General features: G+C 46.4%; 1 long non-coding RNA gene across 1 annotated transcript in view; it reads right to left on the bottom strand.

Annotated features, from left to right (window-relative positions):
• The window catches only part of LOC112548486, a 65,625-nt gene that overhangs the window by 967 nt on the left and 46,986 nt on the right, over positions 1 to 17,672 (bottom strand). The window lies entirely within an intron of this gene.

Genomic DNA, 17,672 nt, shown 5'->3' with positions numbered 1-17,672 from the left:
CTGAACCATAGAGGGAACAGCTTCAGAAGAAGAGCAGAAATCAGACTGAAGCAACTCAAATACAAGAGGTAGTTGCAATGTTTAAAATAATCATGTTACTCAAGTAGCTTGTAACAAACCACTAAAAAAAGAAGAAAAACGATCAACAAAAGGACAGCAAATGCTGTAAAGCAGCAGCCTAGCACTGTTCTCTTGAAGGGTTTCATTCCAGAGAACAATTCATCCCATCCTGCTTTAGGACCTTATCAGACAATAACCCAGGACTTAAAAATGAAGACCTTAATAGGAATTGGGCTCTTATTAAAAAAATATTAAAATTTTTCATTTTATGACGGTAGCAGAATTTGCTACGCTTTGTTCAGATTAGCATCACTTCACCTATCTTCAAGTGGGGAAATGAAAAACAAAAGCTGGAGCTACCTGATAGAAAGAAGAATACAGTGAAATTCTGCAAATTCTTAATACCATGTGCCAAAACAAAACAAAATTACAATTTTCTTAAATGAAAGACTTATACTGTAGGAATGTGGTTAAAATACATTTTTGATGGCTACAAAACATTAATCATAAAAAGGACTATCATTAATCCAGGGGCTATTCCTAGCTATTGTCTACCTGATAAAAAGTAATCTCTTCACTTCCATGCAATTTAAGTGAAGCAAACTCCAATTCATTGCTTCAAAATGAGCTACCTCTGAAGAGTCCTTATCTTTCCTGATAATAGTACTTCTGTGTTCACTTCCTTTGACCTGAACTGAATATGTTTAGTTTCCTTCGCATAAATGAGCTAACTGAGAAGAGCAGCAGCCCAACAGTGGAGGCTAGGATGGCAGGTTAACCCTTCCCTGCCTGCTCCCCTGGGACAGACAGCATGGGCAGCCACAAGTAAGTAATGCCTTAGGGGTAGGGGGAGGCAGGAGGAAGCAGGGGAACCCTGTGGGGCTGGGCAGAGGGGGTGCAGAATGGGAGGGGGAATGGATTCTTACCTTTCCATCCTCCTAGCCTGAAGTGTGACTACTCCAAACTCAAGCTAGCACTAACACCCATCAACATTTGTGCAACTCACAATGTAAGGTGTAACAACGCCCTATATTCTACCATAAATGGACTGGTGGGTTTATCTTTCACAGCTATTGTTGGGTAAAGGGATGCGCCTCTATTTTCCTGAAACAAACTGTGAAATGTTTCCTGTTTATGCTGCTAGAATAAAAACAAGAAGAAAAAAAGAAAGAAAAAATATCTAAAGGATAGCAATATGGAGAATGGAGAAGAAACTATTCTTTTGGCCAACGTGGTGTTAAATTGTAGTAGGGAAAACTTAGGTTTGAGATTAGGAAGGACTTTCTCAGTATGGGCACATCCAGATATGCATGGACGTTTGGTTCCCCAGGGACAAGTAGCAGTGGTGCATCCTTGCACCACTGCTACTTGTCCCCAGGGAATGGCCGTGCCACGCGTACGTTGGCACATGGCAGGTTACCCCAGGAGCAGTAGGTGAGGCTGGGGCCAGCACTGCACTGGCCCTAGCAGCCTTACCTGGGGGCCTCCCAGGGCTGCAGCCATGGTGATCCTGCCAGGCAGAGCCTAGCTGGCAGCCACAGTGAAGCTCCAGGCGGCCCGGCTCCACTTTTCAGCAGCACATGCTGCCTGAGTGTGCGCTGCTTTGGTTTTTTCCAGTTTTTTTTTTACCCCTGGATATCCAGGGGTCAAAAAACCTGCAGAAAAAAAGTGGAGCAGCACATGATCAGGCAGTGTGCCCCTGCAACATGGAGAACACCAGACTGTGTAGTATGTGCTGCCGCAAACACGCTCATCTGGACACACCCTATGAGGGTGGTTAAATACTGGAATAGGCTACCCAGAAAGACTGTGAAATCTCCATTTCAGGATTTTTTTTAGAGCAGATGAGACAAATTGGGATGATTTAGTCAGGGAAAATCCTGCCTAGAACAGAGGGTTGGACTAGATGACCTCCTGAGCTCCTTTTTAGACCAACTTTTCTATGATTCTAAGGTACTTGGTACTGTTGAAAGGGTACTTAAGCCACTGGAAAACGTGGACACAAATACATCCTGCATCATTACCTGAAGTGACCTAAGGACTCTGGAGATTTGCTGGTAGAACTCAATTCCAGTGTTGCACTGTGGGGTCAGGCCAACTCTCAGGATCTCAATATCGCGCTGTTAGACAGGACGGTGTGACACAATTGCACATATACAAACACACAAATCAATTAGGTGCATACACACACACACACTACCAGCTCAGGCACATGCACATCCAAACCAGCCTAGGCACATGCATACCTATCACCAATTCAAGTACATACACTATACACCCCAAAAGTTAGACCACACACACACACATATATATATATATATATATATATATATATATACACACACACACACACACTCACCAGTTCACACACATACAACCTACCTACACATACACACAGATAAGTTCCTAACTTGGATGTGTATGTGTGTGCTTGGGGTACCTGGGATACTTGGGAGAAGGTTCAGGTGAGAGAGAGAGAGAGAGTTAAAGTGTAGGGAGTGAAAATTGCCAAAACCAGGATTAGACCCGGGGACTACAGAGAAGCTGGCTGAGGAACTGAGGCTTGGGTTTAAACTGAGGCAGAGAGCTGAGATCTTGGGGTGGAGGGTAGATAAGTGGTGGCAAGGAGGAGACAGCCAGGAAAGAAACTGAGTCTGAAACCTGGTTGCTCAGGGGAAAAGGAAAAGGCAGCGGGGATAAGACAACGGCAAAGAAACAGGGGGTTTGGAGGCAGAGAGGAGCTCAGGACAGGTGTTGGAGGTGGCGGTGAGCCAGAAGCAGGAGAGGGAGAAATGAGACCGAAGTTAGAGGGGTGAGGAGCAGAGATTGGAGCAGGGCCAAACCATAGTAAAGCAAAACCCAACTTAGGGGTCCAAATAACAGTTTTATTAAACAGACAACACACTATACAGCCCCATGAAGTTATTGGTTCATGCGCGCGCGCGCACACGCGCACACACACACGCACTCACAATGGCAGCAGGAGAAAGAGACTCAGTGAAAGGGCTGGAGTCCAGGTAGGGAAGAGAAACAGAGTCCAAGTCCTTGGTTGAAGACAGGGTGGGGGGTGATAGCTACCTATTCAGGCTGAAAAGGGGTCCTTGTCCAGTAGGTGTTGTCCAGAGGGGGGTCGTCAGCAGGGCCTCTGGGTGGATAGGTGGTGTGGCATGGTGCTGGTCCAGATGGAGAGGGTGTCCCACTGGGTCTGTCTTCACTGCCCATTTTTATAGGGGCAAACCTTGTGTGACCCTAGTGACAGGAGCCATGCCCAGGCAAGGGTCAGCCCCTGGTGTACTGAGCATGTGTGCTCCAGGCAGGGATGTACAGTTTCAGGTGTCTGTAATGGTGGGGTACAATGGTAGCGTTGCTGGTTCTGCAGGGTCTTTTGTCTTTCAAATGCTGGGTTCTTGTCTCTGTTCCTGGGTGAGGTCCGTGGTTCCTGGAAGAATCAATGCGAGGTGAGCTAACTTACATATATAGGCCTAAAACAGTAATCACACAATATAAAAGCAGTACAAACTTAATAATTATCACTTATAAAACAGTGGGTATTGATATCAAAATAGCAGGGAACTTATTTGCAAAGAGGGGAGAGAAAAATAAAACTTACTGCCTAAAATAAAATGTTAAAGCTTATCCTACATCTTAGCTTACTTATACTTATCTATAGGGAATAGAGAGGGAGAGAAAAAGTTAAAATGGTTGGGGAAGGGGAGGGAATGCATTTTAAAATAAATAACAAAAGAAAAACTGGAGGTTTTGCTATACCAGAAGTTAAAGGTCCAACATTAATTATAATCTTCCTTATATTGCCATCAGTTTCAGCTTGGGGGTAGAAAACTGGAATGCTCACTACAAGTAGATTGTTTGTATTGGGCTATATGGGGAAAGACAATCTCCTTTTATTACCTAGGTGCCCTGAAGGTTGTTGTTGAGCAAAGAAAATGAAAGTGCTACCCTCTCAATACTATCAGCCAAGTAGTGCACCATGACATCCAACAACATAGTGGTTAGGAAAAGAGAGTAGAGAGGAGGGATATATTTTATTTCCTTGCATAGTTGATGAGAATGTCGGCACTTCTGTGATGTACTGGGCATGTCTACACAAGATGCTTTAATGAGCAGAGGACTGTTCTACTGCACATTAGTGTGTCACAGCAAAAACCATGCTAATGCGCTAATGTTCAGGAGAATTAATCTACTGTGCATTAAGCATCACAAAAAACATTTGCCTTTGCTACTGCACATTAATACAGCTACTGCACCTTTATCTAGTACCTCGTCTTAGAGGTACTAAACTTAATTCGCAGTTGCAAGGGCACATTAATGAATGTGTAGACATGCCCACTGTGAACTTAGCACTGCTAAGTGAACAGATGCAGGAAAATTTGCCAGTGCTATGTGGATTTGTTGCTTAAGAATATAAACTGCTGCAGGTTGTGTGGAAATTGGTGTGTTGTTTGGGCTGGGTTTCCTTTCACACCACTGAAAACAGGCTGCTACAACATCACATTTCCATGCTTCTGGTCATACACTAGCAACCAAAAAAGGGATTAAAGAGAGTTGTTAAATGCCTAGCAATAACAGAAGAGGACAATTGTAAAATATTTCATTCTGCTCCATTAAGCTCCCTTTTCTGTACAGATTAATTTCAGTCAAAGCTTTAATACTTTGTCAGATCGATTGTTACGTGCACCTCCAAAGTTCAAATTGGTGCTTTTTTTCTCTCTCTCCCATTTTTGTTTGGGTTTTTCAGGTTGTTTTTTTTTTTAAGGAGATGAGGAGGAGTGGTGGTGAAGGGGAAAGGAAGAGGGTGTTCAGAGTTACCTCCTTCACACATTGAACCTTTAAAAGCAAAAGTATGAATATTCAGAGTTAAAGCTAACCATGGAGTTTATTCAAAAAATGCAAAGTCCACAGCTCCATAGCAAAGCTTATTACTAGCTAAATAAGAGTACACTGCTGGAATTTTTAAAGTTTTGTAAAAGTGTGAAGTAGAAATTTAAGCCATTCTCCTAGAAATTTACATTTGTATTTATTTGAAAATGGCTGCTACTTTATCCTAGCAGCAGACCCATTCAGAGTTAATCATCTCCCATGGAGTCAGATGTTGGATTCCAGTAACCATGCTACATGGACTTCATACCTAGATACATTCAGATCCTATATGCCCCTCTTCTTTGAGCCAAAGATCACTTCTGTGCTTCTCCTACCACACATTCTCACAGGAGGCTTGTCTCCATTCCCTAACTTTGATTTCTTCTTTCTGTAAAAGTACTTTCAATTGTCACAAGAACGACAGGTTCTTGCCACCTTTTGGGCTTGTCTACAAGGTAAAATTGACCAGGATAGATATAGAATAAGATACACTGCAAACAGCTATTCCAGATAGTTCATGCATGGACTTCCTTGTACTGGAGGAAAAACAGCCACAGAGGGAAGTGTTCCTGAATAGCACCTGTAAATTATATTTCTCAAATCAGTTCATGCATCCAGAGTGAAGGCTGTATTGGAGAGGAGAAGTCATGGGGTTATGGCAAGAGAATTTGTATAAACATGGAATAGTCAGAAAAAAAAAAAAAAACTATTCATCCAGCATGGATTAAGCTAAACAGGGACAGAGCACTCATTTTGGATAAGCATGTGAATTATTCAAGAATAGCTATTGATCTTTATATTCAGATCTTACTGTAATCCCAATTAATTTCCAAGAATCCAAAAGCCCTAAGAGTTTAAAGGTGGAGAAAAAGAATTGGCATATCAAATATTATCTCTGTCTCAGATTATTTTGAGCCTTTAGGCAGCCCAATTTTTTTCCAGTGTTAAATCCACAGTTAATTAAAAAACAAAGAAGACCAATACCCTCATAGCTGATAAAAAGTGAAGATAATGGGAGTTTAAAATAGTAATTGCAGCTTATAGGCCTGTATTATTGTTTGGGGGAAGAATTCTACAGGGTGGCACATTTTACAGGGTGGCACATTTTACAGTTTTGACTGTGGATACAAAATAGACTAGTAGCAATTAAGCCAAAATAAACAAATGAAAAACTCCCAAATTTGTATGCCATAACTCTAATATGGCTTGGTCTAGAAATTGCACTTTGTTTTACCTTTTTTTTGTCCTGCACAATCCTGCAAAAGCATGTAAAACATTGTTCAGGTATTTACATAGGGGGTTGTTTCTGTTTTAAGTTGATTTAAGTGTAAAATGTGCAATAATTTCTTTTAATCTGTGTGTTTTTAAATAGCTAAACAGCTCAATATGGTTTATAAACTGCATAAAAGCTCTGTTGCAGACCTCACTTAAAAAAATAAAAACATGCAGGCACATAATAAAGTAGTTATAACCCACAAACTATCAATAAAAGAACTCTTTATTAATAGCCACACAACAAAAGCAGCAATTTTCAATATACAAACAGCATTAAGCTCCCCAGATACCTGTCAACAATATATATGAAGGAGACACAGGCACACAATTCTACCTCCAGATAAGGAAACAATCTGTGTGTATCACCATTATGGAAAAATGATTCAAGAAGGATAATTTCTCATTTTCCCTAGTCTTTAGGAAACGGTATATTTATTGGAATCAGAGAAGTAATACTTAAACTTAGATCAAAGGAGATGTGTTCTGGAGGTGGTGGTCTTGCCAATTAATTTGATTAGCTTGGAAACAAATCCAAAAACAGAAGGCATTTCTAAATGTGAGCTTGTGCAAATTTGCCTGGTTACATAACTGCTAATATATTCTCTATTTATTCAACAATGGAAAAAAGGATCTATGACCTTTCAGGTTACAGTTTTCTAAATGATCGGAAATCCTTCTTATGGAAAATCTCAGGTTTCAGACACACAGCATATTTACTCCTGAACAGTTTACTCTGGAGTAAAAGTAGAACAGACACATCACAAAGAGCCCAGCATCAGTCACTCCATTCCAAAATAAAATCACCCGTTGGATAATGAGGGGTAACTATACACCTGTGTAAATTACACTAGGTACCAATTGTGTCCCCTCCCTTCATCCATTTCATTTACTATATATGAAACAGCTCCCCTGCCATCTGATGGCCAGGTGCTGCAACAGTTTAAGGGAGTTGGTTGTGTGTTTAATACCTTCTATGGAGTGAAACCCAGGGTAAACTCTATATAGTACAGAGGTGGGCAAACTATGGCCCATGGGCTAGATCTGGCCCACCAAAGCATTTTGTCTGGCTTGCAGCAGGTCTCTCAGTCCTGCCCACCCCAGGCACAGGGGGAAGCCTAGGCCATGGTGCAAGCTGCTGGTCCGCCACTGTGGGGTATGCAGCAGGGCTGCAGTGGCTCGATGGCCAGAGTTACTTCCCAGCAGCCCCTGCAGCAGTGGCTCCTTCCAGCTGCCTCTGCCAGTCTCTGCTACTGTTACTGGATCCAACTACTCTGCCCAGGCACCATTGGCAATGTGTAGGGTGTGCACACAGGTGTACATGCACCCCCTGAGATTGGCCATGTGCTCCCTGGAAGTGCCAGCCGCAAAACCAGAAGTGCCAGAGGAAGTACACTTCTGATTTCACTCATTTTGCCACTGGTGGTTCTGCTGGGGGACCCCACTCCCCCACGTCTGTTATCAGGTGCTGGGGACCACCCCCCGTTGGTGATCTGGTGCCCCCCAGACTCAGAAGGCACTAGTCGTCCCTGTCAGGCACCCTGGCCCATCCACCCTACACCCACTTCTGGGGTTGCCAGACAGAGCAGGCAGGGTATCCAAGAAGTCTGGCTCAGGACCTACATGGGGCAACATTCTGGAGCAGGATGGGCAGGCAGGGCCAGGCCAGGATCTTGGAGCCATTATAGTGTGAGGCTGAGGCCCAGGACACAGCCGTGATCCATTGCCCATACGTCCCTGCAATGGGTACCAGTTCTACAGGCAGGGTCATGCAGAAAGCAGATCATGACCCTGTCCCAGGCCCTGGACCCATGCTGTTACCACCCCAAAATCCCAATCCAAGTCCTAGCCCCAGCCCCACCTGCCTATCCTGCTCCCAAATGCCACTCCACACCTGCCTATGGCCTCATCCCATCTAGGTTGGGGGCAGGGGGTAATGCTGACCTGGCCTGCGACAGGTCAGCAAAACTCTCTAAGTGGCCCTCTGGCCCAAATATTTACCTACCCCTGCTTTAGTAATTCTGTCATGTGTCCACATTCTCAGAAATCTCAGGAAAATACAAATTGGGCTTAGCTGAATAATCAGAAAAGGGCAGATTCCTAGCAGCCAGAGTTTGCATCTTTCCTTTATGGCCTCTATCTTTCAAATACTCTATCATGCAGTAATAAGGTTGGGGGACACAAAGGGGTGGGACAACAGAAACATGGGTTTCTTCTAACACTGGACAAGAACCTTTATTCAAAGAAGGGAGGTTGGCAGGTTGTCCCTGAAGCAATTATGCCTAAGTGTTTCACTGTACCTTCTCCTTTGCAGCTTTCTGCCACACGTTTAAAGAAATAGTACAAATATTCTTATACCCTTCATGACTACAGCACATATTGAGTCAAAGGATTTCCAAGAACGGAAGACTGTCAAGATTAGGTTCTTTATTTATATTTTAAAGCCTCCCAATCCTGTTCAATTCAATTTGTTATTCATTTGATTTATATCAATGTAACCTTGAAAGTGATTGACATGCCCAAACTATTCAGTGCAATCAATTAAACTCTCAAGATTTGAGTCAAAGCTCTGATTCCAATAGTCACTCATGTTGGCTGCCTACACCAAACTTAACTGTACAGGAAACCCTTGCTACTCACGGGTTTGGCATTCGTGGTTTCAAATATTCGTGAATGCCAAACCCGCATTTTAAATACACTTTATAAACTTACAGGAGCTCCTCAGGAGCTCCACGCTTGCTGCTGCCAGGCTCCCGTGGCCACACTGGGCTCCTGCCACCACTGTCATCGTGCTCCCACCATCGCTGCCAGAGCCATGCCCCCCCCACCACTCAGCCACCAGGGACACTGCATTCATGAACACAGTGCCTTATTCATGGATTTCACCATTCGTAGGGGATACGAGAATGTATCCCCCATGAATGGCGAGGGTCACCTGTAATAAGAAAAATCAGACATTCTACATTCATAGATGCATAGATTCATAGAAGTTAGGGGCTGGAAGGGATCATCAGGTCCAGCCCACCCTGCTTAAGGCAGGCAAGACTGCTGAGGTCAGATGACCTCAGCGAGGTGTGCATCCAGTCACTGTTTGAAGATCCCCAAGGCAGGTAATTGTACCACCTCTGTATGGAGTCTATTCCAGACTCTGGATACATGAACCATAAAGAAGTTTTTCTTAATGTCTAGTCTGAAGTGACCCTCTATCAGTTTATGACCATTATTCCTAGTCTTCCCCTGGGGTGCCTTGGTGAACAGGTGTTCCCCTAGCCCCTGATGTTCAGCCCTTATATACTTAATGGCTGCCACCAAGTCCCCTCCAAGTCTTCTCTTCTCCAGGCTGAACAGTCCCAAGTCCCTCAGCCTCTCCTTGTATGGTCTGTTCTCCAGACTTCTAATCATTCATGTGGCCCTCCTTTGGACTCTTTTCAGCTTCTCCACATCCTTCTTGAACTGCGGCGCTCAGAACCGGATGCAATACTCCAGCTGCGGCCATACCAATGCTGAGTAAAGCTGGAGGATGAGCCGGGTAACTTTAGACTAGTCAGTCTTACCTCTGTTCCTGGAGAAATGCTAGAGAAAATAATCAACGAACACATTTGTGCAGGCCCAGCAGGGGAAACGATGCTGAGGAGAAATGAGCACGGGTTTGTCACAGGTAGACGCAGTTGGAGTACTGTGTCCAGTTTTGGGCGCCGCACTTCAGGAGGGATGTGGAGAATCTCAAGAGGGTCCAGAGGAGGGACACTCGCATGATTAGTGGCCTTCATGATAGACCCTATGGGGGGAGGTTGAGAGAGCTGAATCTCTTCAACCTTCACAAGAGACGGCTGAGGGGAGATCTTGTGGCCGTCTATAAATTTATTAGGGGAGGTCAATGGGGAATAGGGGAAGCACTGTTTACTAAGGCGCCCCAGAGAGTGACTAGGAATAATGGGTGTAAACTAGTTGAGAGTGGATTTAGGTTAGATATTAGGAATCTGGAACGGGCTTCCAAGAGAGGTGGTGCTATCACCTAGCTTGGAGGTCTTCAAGAAGAGGCTGGATAGTCACCTGGCTGGGGTCATCTGACCACGGTCCTCTCCTGCCAGGGGCAGGGGGTCAGACACAATGATCCATTGTGGTTCCTTCCAACTCTACAATCTATGAATCTTTAGTCTTCCTTGTGATGTATCGGTTGATGCATGCCAGAGTGTTGTTTGCTTTGCCAGCTATAGCATCGCACTGATGGCTCATGTTCATTTTATGGTTAATCATGACCCCCAGGTCTCTTTCATTTGTGGTGCTGTCAAATGTAGCACCACCATGCCTGTAAGTATGTTGTGGGTTATTTCTCCCCAGATGGAGCACTTTACATTTCTTCATGTTAAACAACATCAGCTTTACATCTGCCCACTTTACAAGCCTGTCCAAGTCACCCTGTATCCTCAGCCTGTCTTCCAGCATGACCACACTTCCCCATAACTTGTTGTTATCCACAAACTTTGCCAGTACATTTTCTACATCCAGGTCCAAATCATTGATGAAAATGTTGAAAAGCGCTGATCCAAGTACTGAGCTTTGAGGGACACAACTGGTCACCTTTCACCATGTCAACTCGGTTCCATCTATTAACACTCTCTGGGTCTGACCTTGGAGCCATTTTCCTACCCATCAGACCATTAGGTTGTTGAGGCCACAACTTGCCAATTTTACCATGAGGGCATCATGGGAGATCAAGTTAAAGGCCTTTTTGAAATCCAAGTATATTACATCGACCACATCTTCATTATTCAGGTGGTGAGTTACCTGGTTGTAGAAGGAAATGAAGTTGATTAGGCATGACCTGCCCACAACAAAGCCATGCTGCCTGTCATTTAGAATACTGCCTTCTGTTAGCCTATCAATGATGGATTCTTTGTTAAATTTTTCCAGGATTTTTCCAGAGATTGAGGTCAGACTGATTGGCTTATAATTCCCTGGGTCCTCCTTCCTTCCTTTCTTGAAGATAAGCACCACATTGGACCTCTTCTAATCTTCTGGGACCTCACCTGAACACCAGGAGTTCTCAAATAGCTTTGTCATTGATCATGTGATGATGTCAGCCAGTTCTTTCAGCACTCTAGGGTATAGTTCAGTAGGACCTGCTGACTTGTAGATATCCAGCCTCTCTAGGTATTCCTTCTGTGGCAGGGCATCTTTAGTGCCTGCCACTTTAAGGACCTGAGCAGGAGCAGAGCAGCCTGCAGGTGACTCCACTGCCAATTAGGAGAGTCACAAGGCCTGATTGGAAGGAGGACCTAGCTGCTAGAGAATAAGATCAGTCCCTGAGCAGTACAGCCAGAGGGAGAACACTACCTGGCTGGAGCTGCTGCTCCCAGAACACCTGGTGGTTAAGGATAGGAACTATGGGGACATAGGAGGTTCCTAGTCCTGGGGAATGAACTAAAGCTACAACCTGCTGGGGTTGGATGGTGTGGTGGGGATGCTTGTGGCAGGGCAGCTTCCAGGAAATGTTGAAACTGTGCCTCCCCAGTGAAGGGCAAGCTCGGAAAGCCTCAGTCCCTGCTACATTGTGGGTACCCTGTGGAGGGAAAAGGCTAGGGGAGCACACCCTGACAGAAAAGCACAGGGGCCCAGGCCCATTGAGTGGGGCCTGAGGGAGGGTCCAGGTATGTTGGCAGATGCCTGAATCCTGAGTGGGCATAGGCTGAGAGTGGGGTCCAACCACATATACAGACACCTGAGACCCGTGGGGCATAAGGCCCCACAGCCCCAGTGAGGGGACAGAGTAGTGGCCCCAGTGAGGTGGTGTAATATAATGGTATAGAGTAAGGTCCATGTAGGTGGGCCTGAAGGGCTGCACAGGAGCATATAGGGTAGGGTGTATGTGAGGGGCCTGAAAAACTGTGCATAGGCCAGCCCCAATAGTTCAAAATGAAAGCCCCAGTGAAGGGGCATGAGTTGAGACCCCAGTGAGGGGACATGAGGCCAAGGTAAGTCTCCAGTTTCCTGAGGCCAAGTTTGGGCCAGAGGCTGAGTGCGGCTCGGCAATGGAGCCGGGGGAGTAATAATGGGTAGTTTGGGCCAGTGGCCTAGTGTATTCCAGCAATGGGGCCAGGGGAATTAGGAGTACTTTGGATGCCATCTGTGAGGCATGGGACACAGTAGAGGAAAGGCTGGAGCAGTGTATTATGTCCTTAGCATTGGGTAGTAAATGTACAACCTCCTGCCTTGTTAAAAACTTCTAATTGGTTTAATCAAAGGTGAGGCATGTGGGCGAACTGCTCTAGACAGGTGGGTGGGCCGACATTGTGACTGGTCTCAAGATGGCCCTGTCACACCCTCACAATAGGGAATTGTTGTTCTCTTATTCCATTGTTCTTTTATTCCATTCTGAGAATCACTTCATATTATTGTGATTATATAGCTCTCAATTTATTAATTGCTCTTTATCATGTCCCATTTCCTAGACAAAAACTATGAATTCCTTATAAATTACCTTGAAAATCTGCCCGTTAACTAAAAGTTTTAAAATACATGCACACTTGATGATAAGTACTTTTCCTCCAGTACTTTTCCTTGCAAAGGTTAGCTTATATTCTAAAGGATACTCCTACAGTCAACACTAATTTCTGCATTAAAACATGAGAAACACATCTTAACCTTTCTCTTGTTTCTCTTCCCAGATGCATACTTTCCAACTACAGACTACAGCTCTTAAGTCAGCTTCCTACTCTGCCTGTAGCAAAGAAGAACTATCAGACTTACAATTTTCACTAGTCATTTCTATTGTTGTGATAATAATGAACCCGATCATGGACCAGAATCCCATTATTGTAGGCACTGAACAACTACACAACTTTACAATCCATGAGTAAATCCACTTCTCTCTATTTCTCCCTTCATAAACTGAGTAACAGTGGAGGAGTAAAGGGATTTGTCTCCTACAAGCACATTAGAAATTCTAGTAATTGTGCCTTCTCTCTGAAGAATGTAGGATGCTACCCTCATCTGCACTCTACAAACCATAGGAATTCTCTCCATCCAGAGATAACTATCTTGTTTTACCCTAATTTCCTCAGGTGAATTAGAGTGGATATTTTTGTATTTTTCCTGGAGTGGTATCATCAAACTTTCTGCCCCCAGCCTGTTATGGAAATTGCTGATATAAATTTCTAAATAGAAAGTTACAGGGCGCATATACATGAGATGCTTTACCGCACAGTAGTGTAGTTTATTGTGCAGTAAGTGCACAAATCTACATGTGCACGTGCTTACTGCACAGCAAGTAATTGCTGCAAATGCAGGTATTACATTTACTCACAACTATAGTTACTGTGCAGTAATGCATGTGTAGATGTGACCCAGGAGCAAATTTACTCCCAAGTCAGCATTGCCACTAGGGGCCAGCCTGAGGCTAGCTCCAGGGCTCCAGGCTGGGAGCCTCTCCTGCCCCAGGGTTGGGCTGCCTCTGTGGGCTGCTTCCTGCAGGCATTTTGAGCCCTGGGGCACATCCCCCTGTGCTAAACACAGACTAGGCTCACCAGCCTGCCTGCATCCCAGCACTGCTGCCTGGAACCACAATACTGCACACCTCCCAGGTCCACACTGTCCAGACCTGTAGGCTGCTGCAAGCTGCTGCAGGCTCTGGCCAGGCCTGCCAACACCCAGACCCAACTGCAGACAGCTTCTGGCTGCCGGGGCCAGCTCCACCTCCCTGCAGCCCACCCCAGCACCCTGCCCTGAGCCTGCAGGTGTTTTGGGGCACTGTTTCAGCCATGCAGCTGCCAGGCTTGGGCACTGCTCGCAGCTGCCCAGGCCTGCCAGCACAGGGACAGCCATACAGAGGCCCAGAGAGGCCCTGATGGTGATGTTCTTGCCGACACCCATGCCCACCACTCAGGGCCCCAGCTGATTGCAGGAGGAAACTGGTGACCTCATGGTGCTGTGGAGCAAGGTAGAGGTGCAGTGCCAGATCGAGTGGGGTGGGTGCTCCATGGGTCTATGAGGGGCTGCCAGGCCAGATGCAGGAGTGCAGACACAACCAGTCAGCATGGCAGTGCCATATAAAGGTCAAGGCCTCATGGGCATAGTGGATTGCCATTACTGACCACAATCGTCGGTCAGGGAGTACCTGGAATCCATACCCTTTATGCAGCAACTGATGGACAAACTCATGCCCCAAGACCCAGGCCAGAGCTGTGCTGTCTACAGTAACAGAAGCAGTCTGTCCAAGCCCTCGTCCTGGCCTGGCACCTGCAGTGACACATCATCAAAGTAGGGTCCCTTGGGAGGGACAGCTGCATGGCAGTGTCCTGCCACTCCAGGTATGGTTAGAGCTACTCCAGAAGGCCTCAGAACATGGCGTGGGTCATCCTGAAGGCCTCCAGCTACTGGTTGTCATCCCAGGTCTACTAGACAACATGCCACCACCAGTCCTGGCTGGTCTGATGGGCCCAGAGGCAGTGGGACTGGAGTTCCCAGGAGGGTGATGGCCGTCCTGGTGGTGGCATCCTGGAGCCCATCTTCAGCATCCCTGGTGGGGTCCAGCCAGGCAGACAGGGTCAAGGCAGCAGGTGCACTGCAGTGGCCCTGGATGATGCATGGTGGGCGGGCAGGTGGTTGCTGTGTGAGGGGGAGCCAGGAGGGGTGAAGCAGCCATGTGCCAGCTGTCATCACAGAGGCTAGCAGTAGTGCAGGATTCTGGTTGTTGTTGCCAGGGTAGGGGCAGCCACAGCCATGGTTCAGGGAGGCAGAGGCATTGAGGAGAGCACTTCTGCATGCTGTCCCTGCACTGTGCACACTGCTCCTGGCAAGGGAAGTGGCTGGTCAGAGAGCAGCTGATGGGGCTGCTGGCTGCTGACAATTGTGGCCACAGCCTGGAGCTCCCCCAGTGGTGGCCGGGCCCAGGATGCAGAAGCAGATTTGATGCTATTGCCAGCAAATCTGCTCCCACTTCCCTGCACATGTTTAGCAGTGTTTACCCATAAGTAATGTATATGTAAGTAAACCGGTGCAACAGCAAATGCACTTGTAGGTGCACCCACAGAATCATAGAAAATAGGAAGGGAGCAAGAGGTCATTTAGCCCAACCCCCTGGTCAAGACAGAATCATCCCTCCCTAAACCATCTCAAGTTGTCTAACCTGCTCTTAAAAACTTGCAGCGATGGAGTTTCCATAGCCTCTCTGGGTAGCATGTTCTAGCTCTTGACAACCCTCATAGTGAGAATGTTCTTCCCAATCTCAAACCTATGTTTCTCCTGCTGCAATTTAGGTCCACTTGTTCTGCCCTGTGGCTACAAAAATTGTCTCTTCTCCATCCTCCATATAACCACCATTTGGGTGTTTGAAACTATGTCAACTGAACCTTTCACTGGGCATTATTGATGCAACTCCAATATATTGAAATCAGATATTTCTGAAAATAGTAGTGGAACAGGTTCCCCAAAACACTTACCAGAGTCCCAATTAAATGGGCCAGACAAGAATCTGATGTCAGCTTTTGCAGCTAAAATTTAAAACATCAGTGGCTTCCTAAAATGTGCCCCCCACTTGGCTCTACAGCTTGTTATTTATATTCATTCAGTCAGAGACTAGAATAATACTGCATGACTTATGTCACTGGTGAACCAATTTTAAATGCTGACTAGCAATATACAATATTACCAACAAGGTATTCATAATCAAAGTAAAGCCAAAAAACTCAATAAAAATGTTTTTTAATCAAGTGGAAATTTAAAAAACCCCACAATATTCTTGCACATACTCTGAGCTGAGAAGAAAGAAAAATCCTAAATTATTCACATAAGCTGTTCATAAAGAATAATTTATTACAGTTATTGGGAAAAAAATATTTCTAAACACCCAAGAACTGCTATGAGTTAAAACTATGCAAGTTATCATTAACAGGATATCCTCAGTTACAAGTTGTCCTCCAGTGAACCTCTATCAAAAGAGAACATCTAAACCAGGGGCGGGCAATTATTTTGTCTGGAGGGCCATTTAATGAGCTTTGGTTAGCCATCAAGAGCTACAAGGGTAGCCCCACCCCTTGGTCACCATCTTGGGACTACAGGTTCCACCCCTAACCCCTGACCTTTGCCACCAGAATCCCGCCCCCGCCTTGCCCCTGGTGGTACTCCTTTCGGGAGGGGAGGTTGCCATTTGAAACAGAAAAAAACAAATCATACACTAAAGGTCAAACACTTACTATAACTTAATTTAATTTTTATTACAAAAAATATTGTTGTCATGATTTGTGTTTGTGTAGTGTATACAGAGGTGATTGCATAATAGGTCAAAATAAAGCCTTACTTTTGTATATTGTGTGTGGGGGAGTGTGTGTTGTGTGGTTGGGGGTGGAGGTGTGTGGGGTGTGGGGTTTGTGAGGGGGTGTGGCTGTGTGTGGGGGGGATGTAGGGTATGTTGTGAGGTGTTTGTATATGTAGGGGGATTGTGGGGACAGTGTGTGGATGTGTAGGGTTTACGGGGTGTGAAGGAGGGTTGGATGGTGTGGGGACCCCCCACCCACTTCCCCCCGTGGTGCACAGCCTCTGCTGCTGACAGCAGCAGCAAAAGTACACAACTCTGACCAGAGCTGCACTTGGCAGCAAGGAGCACAGCCAAGCTGGCCTGTCTCTATTGCATGGTGCTTCCTGCAGCACATGTGCAGCTTCCAGTACTCACATGCCACCAGGAGGAAGCCCTGTGTGATGCAGCTGGCTCCCTTCCATGCTCCCTGCCACTTCCAGAAGAGCCCTGGCAGCTGCATGTGGTGGAGCAGGCAGCTGACTCCATCATGTGGGGCTTCCTGCCCCAGTGGGGCAAGTGCTGGGAAGCTGCACATGTGCTGCAGGGAGCCCCATGCAATAGAGGCAGGCTGTCCTGGCTGCACTCCTTGCTGCCATGTGCAGCTTTGGATGGAGCCGTGCACCACTAGGTGGCAGAGCCTGTGCAGGCCATGAGCACCCCAAGAGTCCCCACCTGCTGCTGATACTGCTGCTGGCAGCAGGGGCTGTGCACCATGGGGAGAGTATGTGAGGGGTCCCCATACTCCCCACCTTTCCTCACACCCACACCCTGCCCACCTGAGCTCGACACTCCTTCTGCTCCACTAGGCACAGGCTCTGTGCTCCGGCCGGCACCAGTCCCATGCTCTCTTCCCCCACCCAGCTCCAGCTCCCACCTCCACCCTGCCATTTCCCTACCTGCTGCCCTGAGCAAGCACTGAAGCAGGGAGATGAGGAGGAGCCACTGGAGCCCAGGGAAGAAGAGCAGGTCCCCCAGTGGCTGCAGCAGTGGCAGCAGCAGCTATGCCCAGAAGCTGTGCACTAGCTGAACCGGGCCCTTCTGCGCATGAGGGTGGGAGTGAGAAGCATGGGCTGAGCGGGGTGCAATTAGTTGGTGGGTACCTGTGGGCTGGACAAAATTGTCTGGTGGGCCAGATGTGGCCCGTGGGCCCTATTTTTGCCCCCCCCGA

The sequence above is a fragment of the Alligator sinensis genome, unplaced genomic scaffold (assembly GCF_000455745.1).
Source record: "Alligator sinensis unplaced genomic scaffold, ASM45574v1 scaffold1631_1, whole genome shotgun sequence".
NCBI lineage: Eukaryota > Metazoa > Chordata > Crocodylia > Alligatoridae > Alligator > Alligator sinensis.
The sequence above is the reverse complement of the archived record's forward strand: the minus strand, read 5'-3'. Positions and strand labels throughout refer to the sequence as shown.